Below are 12,603 nucleotides of genomic sequence, written 5' to 3'. Positions count from 1 at the left end.
GAGCAGCGGGACTGGGGATCAAACCGCTGCCTCCAGGGTAATGTGCACTAGCACTAGACCAGCCCCTGGTAAAACCTAGAGGCATCATGAGGGCACTGTTTTGGGAAGAGCTTTACAGATTTTCTGATGTGCAAACCGACTAGCCAAAATCTGAAACTGACCCCAATTTAACCCTTAACCCTAACCCTAATCGTAACCTAACTTTAACCAATTCTGAAATTAAATCTCGGCTTGCATGTCAGAAAATTCGGTATAGCCCTTTCCCATTATTCATTCGGCAGTGGTGAGGAGGTGCAGCTGTTCTGCTCGTTAACCATCCTGCTCCATTACTCCTTCTCAACATAATACTCAATGAGACGATATTATATTTCACCTTCTTGGACCGTCTCGATTCTAAAATAATCCGGAAAATGTTCCAAGCTGCCTCGTAAACAACACACGTTTGGAACATCCTATATTTACCCTGTGCTTGTGTCACGTTTCTACCAGCTACCACCCTCCTCTCCTCTCTTCCTTCCCTCCCTTATCAAGCTCTGGTGACCATTACACATCTCTAATTGGACCAATTATATTATTCTTGGCTCTGACACTCCAGCTCTCTCTCCCCCACCTTCCCTCCTCTTAGGCTGGTTGCCACTGGTTGTTGTCACATGTCAAAGAAATCACTCCTAATTCCCCGAGAGGGTTTCGTGTATCTTCCATTGCCGTGCACAGTTCCCCATGTTAAACAGTGCCCGGCGCTGCCGTTCACACACTCAACTGTGGTTGGTGTCCTGGTGTTTATGTAAAGGCTAATGAAGGCAGCAATGTAATTGATAGAACACAACTGGACTAGTTTTAAGAAGACAGCAAGAGCCCAAAGACCAGTTGTGTTTCTTTAGGGCTTGCAACAGAATATGTTTTTAAAAGTTTTACAACTGAAACGAAAAAGTGTGTTTCTTTTCCAAGTCCAAGTAGTCCTTTCCTGTTTCAGTCAGTTTTCTTCATTATGGTGCTTAATGACCATGACCTAAAATGGTAGATACACTATATATAGCTTTTTCTTTTTTACCCTCTACGTTTCTTCCTAGGTTCCTGCCTTCTTAGGAGTTTTTCCTGGACACTGTGCTTCTGCCTCTGCATTGCTTGCTCTTTGGGGATTCAGGCTGGGTATCTGTACAGCAATATGTGACAACTGCTGATGTAAAAGGGCTTTATAAAATACATTTGATTGATTGATTGATTTATTGATTGGTTGACATTACACCCTCTACAGCAAGTCAGATATTTCTGAGGCAGAATTTGGCACGTCTCTTAAGATGTCTCCATACCCTTTAGACAACATTGCAGTTAGCTTTTACTGTGCCAAGCTATCTAGATGTTTTATTCTGTCAGGGTGCTGAAATATACTGTCATCACATCTCTGGAAGGATGTTTCTATGGTGATTATCTGCTGAAGAGGGGATCCTGCCTACTCAGATGGCTCTCATCGATCTGTTTGTTTACAAACACAGTACCTGACACACACACACACGCACACGCACGCACACACGCGCAATCAAACACACTCATGCAATCAAACACACTCATGCAAGCAAGCATGCTCGCACCTACACACACATGCGCAAACACATACACACCCACAAGCACACACACCCACCTCCCTCTCATTGTGGCCTGTAGTAAACAGACAGGGACAGATGTCCTCCCTTGGCATGGTGATTTGTGGTGGGTGGCTGCCACCAAGGCATAATTACTGATTACGTCTTCTCTCCAGGCTCAGCTATCAAATCCACTAATCTCTCCAGGCTATCACTTTCTTTCACATCCACATTAAAACAGGGATTGTTTCTTTGAACCTTTGCAAATGAAGCCCAGAGCCTCTGTAATGAATGAAACAGCCTGTAAGACTAGAGTATTTCCAGAAGTTTAATCAGGCAGACCACTTGAGACCCAGTTACACACAGGTATTTATTTACAACTTAGAGATCAAGCTATCAATGTTAAACAGCCAAGTAGTCTAGTCAGACTACACCTCTCTGGATCTGTCTTTCACCATATCCACGTACTCCTTGTTGGGCCCCAAACCCAGAGGCTCCAGTGCAGTAGGGCAGTGTACCAGTATAATCCCATCTGCCCTTTTCGGCTATGCAATGTTACCGCGGTCACGGAGATCGCATTTAAAGTAAAAGCTGCAGATGTCGGTTCAATTGGAAATTACCTTTAAATGTCAACCGCGCTGCAACGTGGATGTTCCACGGTCTGGACTGCATCCTGGACTTATACTTACATGTACACATATCAGAGGAGGCTGGTGGGGGGAGTTATAGGAGGACGGGCTCATTGTAATGGCTGGAATGGAATTAATGGAATGATATCAAACAAATTAACCAAATATTTGACACTGTTCCATTCATTCCATTCCAGCCATTACAATGAGCCCGTCCTCCTATAACTCCCCCCACCAGCCTCCTCTGAAACATATGGGTTACACCATGGCCAGGCTTGATGCATCTACTGAGACATTCAACCCTTTGACAGCCAGGTAATATCTCAAATAACTCTCCCACATGTTGTTTATGTAATGGCCTGATGTCGTCTCCCTGAGACGTCCTTTTGGTAGAGGACTTTCATTTATACACAGGGTTGGCTTTGTGTCCTAACCCTTTGATTTCAGAGGGGACAGTACTCCCCTAGAGGCTTTGGAAATAAGGGATAAAAGTTGGTAAGTACATTATACAAAGCCTATGGTGACCCCTGACCTTATTCCAACACATTTCAATGACATTACCATGGGCTTCTGTGGGAAAGCAAAGCAAAGACCAGTCCCCTCAAGGACAGTGGAAAATCTAAGATTTTGACTGTGAAACATTGACTGCACATAGGAACCTTTCCCACTGGAACAGCTTTGTACCACAATCAACGTGTCCGTATCACCTGCATGTGTGTCCGTATCACCTGCATGTGTGTCTGTATCACCTGCATGTGTGTCTGTATCACCTGCATGTGTGTCTGTATCACCTGCATGTGTGTCTGTATCACCTGCATGTGTGTCTGTATCACCTGCATGTGTGTCTGTATCACCTGCATGTGTTCCTGTATCACCTGCATGTGTGTCTGTATCACCTGCATGTGTGTCTGTATCACCTGCATGTGTGTCTGTATCACCTGCATGTGTGTCTGTATCACCTGCATGTGTGTCTGTATCACCTGCATGTGTGTCTGTATCACCTGCATGTGTGTCTGTATCACCTGCATGTGTTCCTGTATCACCTGCATGTGTGTCCGTATCACCCGCATGTGTGTCTGTATCACCCGCATGTGTGCCTGTATCACCCGCATGTGTGTCTGTATCACCCGCATGTGTGCCTGTATCACCTGCATGTGTGCCTGTATCACCTGCATGTGTGCCTGTATCACCTGCATGTGTGTCTGTATCACCTGCATGTGTGTCTGTATCACCTGCATGTGTGTCTGTATCACCTGCATGTGTGTCTGTATCACCTGCATGTGTGTCTGTATCACATGCATGTGTGTCTGTATCACCTGCATGTGTGCCTGTATCTCCTGCATGTGTGTCTGTATCACCTGCATGTGTGCCTGTATCACCTGCATGTGTGTCTGTATCACCTGCATGTGTGTCTGTATCACCTGCATGTGTGTCTGTATCACCTGCATGTGTGTCTGTATCACCTGCATGTGTGTCTGTATCACCTGCATGTGTGCCTGTGTGAATCTGCATTTGTGCCTGTGTGAATCTGCATGTGTGCCTGTGTGAATCTGCATGCATCAGTCAATTCATAAAGAACATTGAAATTGAAATTGAAATTATTTTCAATGAGGACATTTGGAATTTGAATTTTTAGTTTACTTTCTGAATTGACTGGAATGTAAATGGAATTGACCCCAACCCTGGCATGCAGCCACAGACATCATCAATCTAATGTATCTCTGCTCACTGATGACTACAATCCACCTGTCAGTTCTGGGAGGACGGTTGTTGACACCCAGCACTACTTCCTCTTCCACTCTCCTACTCTACTACTCCCTCTTCCACCCTCCTACTCCCTCTTCCACCCTCCTACTCCCTCTTCCACCCTCCTACTCCCTCTTCCACCCTCCTACTCCCTCTTCCACCCTCCTACTCCCTCTTCCACTCTCCTACTCTACTACTCCCTCTTCCACCCTCCTACTCTCTCTTCCACCCTCCTACTCCCTCTTCCACCCTCCTACTCCCTCTTCCACCCTCCTACTCCCTCTTCCACCCTCCTACTCCCTCTTCCACCCTCCTACTACCTCTTCCACCTTCCTACTACCTGTTCCACCCTCCTACTCCCTCTTCCACCTTCCTACTACCTCTTCCACCCTCCTACTACCTCTTCCACCTTCCTACTACCTCTTCCACCCTCCTACTCCCTCTTCCACCCTCCTACTACCTCTTCCACCTTCCTACTACCTCTTCCACCCTCCTACTACCTCTTCCACCCTCCTACTACCTCTTACACCCTCCTACTACCTCTTCCACCCCCACTCTTCTACAACCTCTTCCACCATCCTACTACCTATTCCACCCTCCTACTCCCTCTTCCACCCTCCTACTCCCTCTTCCACCCTCCTACTACCTCTTCCACCCCCACTCTTCTACAACCTCTTCCACCATCCTACTACCTATTCCACCCTCCTACTACCTCTTCCACCCCCACCCTCCTACTCCCTCTTCCACCCCCACCCTCCTACTCCCTCTTCCACCCTCCTACTCCCTCTTCCACTCTCCTACTACCTATTCCACCCTCCTACTACCTCTTCCACCTTCCTACTACCTCTTCCACCCTCCTACTACCTATTCCACCCTCCTACTACCTATTCCACCCTTCTACTACCTCTTCCACCCCCACCCTCCTACTCCCTCTTCCACTCTCCTACTACCTCTTCCACCATCCTACTACCTATTCCACCCCCCTACTACCTGTTCCACCCTCCTACTACCTGTTCCACCTTCCTACTACCTCTTTCACCCCCACCCTCCTACTCCAAAACTCCCATTAATGGGCCCTGGTCAGAAGTAGTGCACTATATAGGTGAATAAGGTGTCATTTGGGCTGTAGATATAGATCCCCTGTAATCCCTGTTCCAAGTACATCCTGTGTCAGACTTGGCTGTCGATGCCATCCAGTGATGAAGTGCTGGTGAACAGAGATGCTTGCTCGGTAGATGAAGTGTTCTAGAAGGGGCTGTTGTAGCTCTGCCATCTAAGGGCACTGTGACACAAGGATAGGGGCTGCATTCCTTGGCAGGGCAGACTGAGAGGGAGGAGGCATGGGGAGAAACAGAGATCTCCCCAACTGCTGACAGACAGACATGCTGACCATCCCCCTTGGGTGGAAGAATCTCTCTCTCTCTAACTACATTATTCCAATTAGTGACCTCATGTCCCTCGTTGTCTGTCCCCAAACCTCATCAGGCCAAGAAGTAATTACCGGAGGCACTGGGACCAACACTGGAACAAACACTGGGATGGGAAATCTGTCCTTTGTCTCTGGATCTAGTCTCTCTCTAATGAGTTGCTAGATCACATCCTAAAATAGAGCCTTCCAATGTCCCATGTTGTTGTTGTAGTAAGGGGCAAAAGATCGTGAGACCTGGCATCAGATTAAGGCTCTAAACATGGAGTGTAACATATTGTACTTTGTCATACACTGTCCAATCCAACTGAGTCTCTTATAGGGAGGTTCCCTGTTACTGGATGAGACTGGCTCTGAGCAGGACTAGGCAGGATGAGACTAGCTTTGAGCAGCACTAGACAGGATGAGACTGGTTCTAAGCAGGACTAGGCAGGATGAGACTAGCTTTGAGCAGGACTAGGCAGAATGAGACTAGCTTTGAGCAGCACTAGACAGGATGAGACTGGCTCTGAGCAGGACTAGACAGGATGAGACTAGCTTTGAGCAGCTCTAGACAGGATGAGACTGGTTCTAAGCAGGACTAGGCAGGATGAGACTGGTTCTGAGCAGGACTAGACAGGATGAGACTAGCTTTGAGCAGCACTAGACAGGATGAGACTGGCTCTGAGCAGGACTAGACTGGCTCTGAGCAGGACTAGACACAGGAGGAGACTGGCTCTGAGCAGGACTAGAGAGACAATAATCCTCTGGACTAATTTCTAATGCGGAGTGTAAATCATTAGGGGAAATGTGAGTTGAGCTGAACTTGAATCGGTAACACGTCGGACTGCCATCCCTCACCCCCACCCATTTACACCTGTTGTATTTGATGGAGTCATGAAAACAAGTTATTTTGAACCCACCCTCCCCTGACTGGCCCCCTGCATGTGATCTGGTGAATCTCTAAAGCCCAGGTCCAATCGTCTGGGTCATTAGGGCACGTAACAGAAAATGTGTTGAAGCTCTTTTGCAGCAGAAAATGAGCTCTTCTCATTGGACAAGTACAGGTAGTCCCTCTCAGTTTCAGCCTGTTTTCTTCCATTTGGTGCCTAATGAAGACGATCCTGCAGCAATGTTCAGTAGGTTGCTGTTTATTACTTATTAACCTGCTCTCCAGGTGCCACCAGCACTCAACTCCATGACTTTACAGTGAATTATGGAGCACATACAGTGGGGAGAACAAGTATTTGATACACTGCCGATTTTGCAGGTTTTCCTACTTACAAAGCATGTAGAGGTCTGTAATTTTTATCATAGGTACACTTCAACTGTGAGAGACGGAATCTAAAACAAAAATCCAGAAAATCACATTGTATGATTTTTAAATAATTAATTTGCATTTTATTGCATGACATAAGTATTTGATCACCTACCAACCAGTAAGAATTCCGGCTCTCACAGACCTGTTAGTTTTTCTTTAAGAAGCCCTCCTGTTCTCCACTCATTACCTGTATTAACTGCACCTGTTTGAACTCGTTACCTGTATAAAAGACACCTGTCCACACACAATCAAACAGATTCCAACCTCTCCACAATGGCCAAGACCAGAGAGCTGTGTAAGGACATCAGGGATAAAATTGTAGACCTGCACAAGGCTGGGATGGGCTACAGGACAATAGGCAAGCAGCTTGGTGAGAAGGAAACAACTGTTGGCGCAATTATTAGAAAATGGAAGAAGTTCAAGATGACGGTCAATCACCCTCGGTCTGGGGCTCCATGCAAGATTTCACCTCGTGGGGCATCAATGATCATGAGGAAGGTGAGGGATCAGCCCAGAACTACACGGCAGGACCTGGTCAATGACCTGAAGAGAGCTGGGACCACAGTCTCAAAGAAAACCATTAGTAACACACTACGCCGTCATGGATTAAAATCCTGCAGCGGACGCAAGGTCCCCCTGCTTAAGCCAGTGCATGTCCAGGCCTGTCTGAAGTTTGCCAATGACCATCTGGATGATCCAGAGGAGGAATGGGAGAAGGTCATGTGGTCTGATGAGACAAAAATAGAGCTTTTTGGTCTAACTCCACTCGCCGTGTTTGGAGGAAGAAGAAGTATGAGTACAACCCCAAGAACACCATCCCAACCGTGAAGCATGGAGGTGGAAACATCATTCTTTGGGGATGCTTTTCTGCAAAGGGGACAGGACGACTGCACCGTATTGAGGGGAGGATGGATGGGGCCATGTATCGCAAGATCTTGGCCAACAACCTCCTTCCCTCAGTAAGAGCATTGAAGATGGGTCGTGGCTGGGTCTTCCAGCATGACAACGACACGAAGCACACAGCCATGGCAACTAAGGAGTGGCTCCGTAAGAAGCATCTCAAGGTCCTGGAGTGGCCTAGCCAGTCTCCAGACCTGAACCCAATAGAAAATCTTTGGAGGGAGCTGAAAGTCCGTATTGCCCAGCGACAGCCCCGAAACCTGAAGGATCTGGAGAAGATCTGTAGGGAGGAGTGGGCCAAAATCCCTGCTGCAGTGTGTGCAAACCTAGTCAAGAACTACAGGAAACGTATGATCTCTGTAATTGCAAACAAAGGTTTCTGTACCAAATATTAAGTTCTGCTTTTCTGATGTATCAAATACTTATGTCATGCAATAAAATGCAAATTAATTACTTAAAAATCATACAATGTGATTTTCTGGATTTTTGTTTTAGATTCCGTCTCTCATAGTTGAAGTGTACCTATGATAAAAATTACAGACCTCTACATGCTTTGTAAGTAGGAAAACCTGCAAAATCGGCAGTGTATCAAATACTTGTTCTCCCCACTGTATGTGCCCAAAACCTTCTCCCGTAGCCGGACAGATATGTTTGAAGGGAGAGAGAAGAGGGTGTGGAGGAAGTGGATGCTTTTTTCGACTCAATGTACATGAATAAAAACACAGGAAACCCCTAGCAAATTCAGGAAATGATTTAGGGCACGCTTCCTGTCTGTCTGCTGACTTTTTCCTATTCAGATCTTGTCAATACAGAGCAACCATATATGGGTATACCCAACACACACTCACAGGTACGCCTACATTTAGGCCTAAACACTCAATGCATCCTCTGGCAAGGCCTTAAACAACCTCTGTTATAAAACAGCGGTTCCCTTCGGCACCAAGGTTGCCTCTCCATTGAGGGATATTAACTCAAATGGACGTTGGCCCTTTTCTCCAGCAAAGCTCTTGAATTTCATCGTCCTTATATAAGTGTTCGCTTTGGCGGACTTTTTATTTTCCTAAAAAGAGTGTCTCCTCTTTGGCTGGTGGCCATGTCTTGGAACTCTTGAGCCGGTGGCTGCAGTCTCCTGGCATTGAGCTTCCCCATGGTGCCGTGAATAGATTGGATCTTTGACAGACACACATTCAGAGTGGAGTGGTCTGCACTGGACTGGTCAAGGGAAGTGATCATTTGTTAGCTGTTGCATTGATAGTGAAAGAACTCAAGAAGAGCCACGGAAATGTGCTTTTGTGTTTCTTTTTATGAAGCCTCTGAAATGAATAGGCGTGCAACACAGTCCTCTTTTTGCTTCCATTAAGATGCAACATAAAGACAGACACCACTGCAATATCATCAGGTACATGCACATGTGTTATAATGAACAAGATGAATTAATATGACTAAATGGGGAAATTGGCTGTAAAGTGAACTCAGATTGAAAAGTCATATCGCAGAGAACAATGAGGTTGTTCCCAAATCCTCTGTGTGTGTGTGTGTGTGTGTGTGTGTGTGTGTGTGTGTGTGTGTGTGTGTGTGTGTGTGTGTGTGTGTGTGTGTGTGAGAGAGAGAGAGAGAGAAGGGGCACAGCTACCATCTTTCCTCTCTATCTTTGAAAAACTACATTTCATCGGGATGCATTCCTACAATACAGATATGAGCATGTGTAGACAACAACAGAACTCTATTTCCTGATCAAACATCCTATACAGCCTCTAACAAGTACTGGAACACTGTTCTTCTTTAACATATCTAATGACTAAAAGTTAACCATTACAAATATTCATGGTACACAATGGAGAAGAAGAATGGAGCCGGCGGGACAAGTACACTGGAAAAGCACCACAGAGTGAGAGCAAGAGAAAGAGAGGAGAGGAGGGGGAGAGAAAAAGAGGAGAGAGAGGGTAAGAAAGAGAGGAGAGGAGGGAGAGAGAGAGGGGGAGAAAGAGAGGAGCGAGAGGGGGAGAAAGAGAGGAGGGAGAGAGAGGGAGGAGAGGAGGTTAGAGAGGGGGAGAAAGGGAGGAGAGGAGGGAGAGAGGGGGAGGAGGGGAGGAGGGAGAGAGGGGGATAAAGAGAGGAGAGGAGGGGAGAGGGAGAGAGGGGTATAAAGAGAGGAGAGGAGGAGCGAAAGAGAGGAGAGAAGAGAGAGGGGGAGAAAGAGGAGAGGAGGGAGAGAGGAGGAGAGAGAGTGAAAGAGAGGAGGGAGAGAAGAGAAAGGGGGGATAAAGGGGAGCGGAGGGAGAGGGGGGATAAAGAGGAGAGGAGGGAGAGAAAGAGAGGAGAGAAGGGAGAGAGGGGAGAGAAAGAGTAGGGAGAAAGAGAGAAGAGGAGGGAGGGGGAGAAGAGAAAGGGAGGAGAGGAGTGAGAGAGGGGGCAAGAGCGAGAGAGACTATTTCCTTACTTTATCTGAAGGATCAGACATCTTATATCTCTCCCATCTCAATCAAGGTGTGTGGTTTCAGGAAGGGTGAACTTAAGTGGAACCCGTTAGTGACGCACAACTCAGGGTCAGGAGGCTTGAGCTTGATTGATGGAGGACCTGTCTCAATGGCAGGTCCAACGGTGACGGCCAAGATGCATGTTTAATTTAACCTTTATTTAGGCACGGAGTCCCATTGAGACCAAGGTCTCTTTTTCAAGAGTGCCCTGCATGACAGGACCAGCAGCAATTACACAATACAAGCAATTACACAATAAAAGTTAGAGACAGATACTTCAATCATGTATTGGAACAGTCACAACACTACTCTACTATTTATTGGACTACATGTGTACACTTCCTGGCAGTTTCCTGCATGAACTTCAGGTAACACTATGCCTGCAGTTTAAAACAATATCCAATGCAGCCATTTTTATCTCAATATCAAATCATTTCTGGTTAACAATTAAGTACCTACCTTCAATTAAAATGGTAAAAAAAAATTATAAAATAGCTTCTAAGCAAAGAGTAATTTCTCAAGGAAGATTTTTGCAAGGACTGTCTGGGAGTTGTTGAGGGGAGGGGAAAACTGAAAATGTGCTGTTATTGGCAGAGAGGTTTGGAACTCTTTTTTATTGGTCTATTGACTAATTGACCACATGGTGCTGTCACCAGGAAGGCCAAAACTCCCTCCCACCAAAACAGGCTGAAATGTCAGTTTATTGTATTATATATATTTTGTTAAACAGCTCTTACACTAAAAGGGCATTATATATTTCACAATATTATTCCAACCTCATAGTGTGTAAATATATATACAAAACAAATCTCATTGACTGCACTGTGTATTCATGTAGTGTATTCTTCACATAGCTCATAGTAATATATATATATACTACTGTACATTGCATTGTATTTACACTTTATTTATACACTGGATTCTCAACATAGCTCACTGTAATATCTACTGCTGTACATACTCTTCGTATGTATTTTGTGGTATAAACTGTTGCACAGTACACCAAAACCTGAACAACAGTCCAGTCCAGTACTTTCGGTTCGTCTATCAGATGTGTCTCACGTTTGGAAATCAACTAAATCTATTGAACTTATCAGAAAATGTGCTAAAGTTGATCATTATCTGAAGAGGCAACGGCACAGGAATGCCCGTCTGTGTGTGTATGTCTACCACCTTGTGTGGCCGTTAGCAATGCTAATGATAGGCTAACCTTTGTCAGGTAGATGGAAAGGGTTCCCGAAAAAAATCTCAATTAAAAGTTAACAAAGTAGCCTATGCCTACCAGGCATAATCTTGATTATGTGCATCAGTCCAGTGGCCCACAGAACCACCGCTAACTAAACAGTGCTAAGTGCATGTGCACTTTAATTAAAGGGAAACGTTTTTTTGGTGCCCTGACGTGGTTTAGGCATTGTTGCAGTTTCCCTGTGTCTGATGCCATTCTATTATTAGGAGCAGTCCTCCCCTCAGCAGCCTCCACTGGTATCGAGTATAATAAACCTGGTATCCCCCTCAGCAGCCTCCACTGGTATCGAGTATAATAAACCTGGTATCCCCCTCAGCAGCCTCCACTGGTATCGAGTATAATAAACCTGGTATCCCCCTCAGCAGCCTCCACTGGTATCGAGTATAATAAACCTGGTATCCCCCTCAGCAGCCTCCACTGGTATCGAGTATAATAAACCTGGTATCCCCCTCAGCAAAACCTGGTATCGAAGTCAAAATTCTGGTATCGCGTCAACACTAGTATAGACGTATAGATTGCATTTGGATTACTGAGTGTTATTTGGGTTGTTAACTGGTCTCGTTCTGACATTTGACTTCTTGTTTGCCATTTCTGCTGCACTGTTCGGAGCTAGTAACAAGCATTTGGCTGCACTCGCTATAACATCTGCTAAACTGTGTATGCGACCAATAAACTTTGATTTAATCACGATTCTACGATCCTGGTCAACGAATGATAAAACGGGACACTCAAGAAGTTTGGTGCGATAACAGTAATTGACAAGGACACATTTTATTTAAGAAGAAAGCATTTATTTTGTCTTCCCACAGTTCAAGTTTGTCATGCCACCACGTCATTGGGTGGTTCTGTAGAGTGAATGAGAGAGGTAGACCATCAGTTCCATCCACCCAGTCATCAGCCTGTACAGTTCCATCCACCCAGTCATCCGCCTGTACAGTTCCATCCACCCAGTCATCCGCCTGTACAGTTCCATCCACCCTGTCATCCGCCTGTACAGTTCCATCCACCCAGTCATCCGCCTGTAGTTCCATCCAACCTGTACAGTTCCATCCACCCAGTCAGCCTGTACAGTTCCATCTACCCTGTCAGCCTGTACAGTTCCATCCACCCAGTCAGCCTGTACAGTTCCATCCACCCAGTCATCCGCCTGTACAGTTCCATCCACCCTGTCATCCGCCTGTACAGTTCCATCCACCCAGTCATCCGCCTGTAGTTCCATCCAACCTGTACAGTTCCATCCACCCAGTCAGCCTGTACAGTTCCATCCACCCAGTCATCCGCCTGTACAGTTCCATCCAC

The sequence above is a fragment of the Salvelinus fontinalis genome, chromosome 34 (genome assembly GCF_029448725.1).
Source record: "Salvelinus fontinalis isolate EN_2023a chromosome 34, ASM2944872v1, whole genome shotgun sequence".
Taxonomy (NCBI): Eukaryota; Metazoa; Chordata; class Actinopteri; order Salmoniformes; family Salmonidae; genus Salvelinus; species Salvelinus fontinalis.
Note: the sequence above shows the minus strand (reverse complement) of the source record.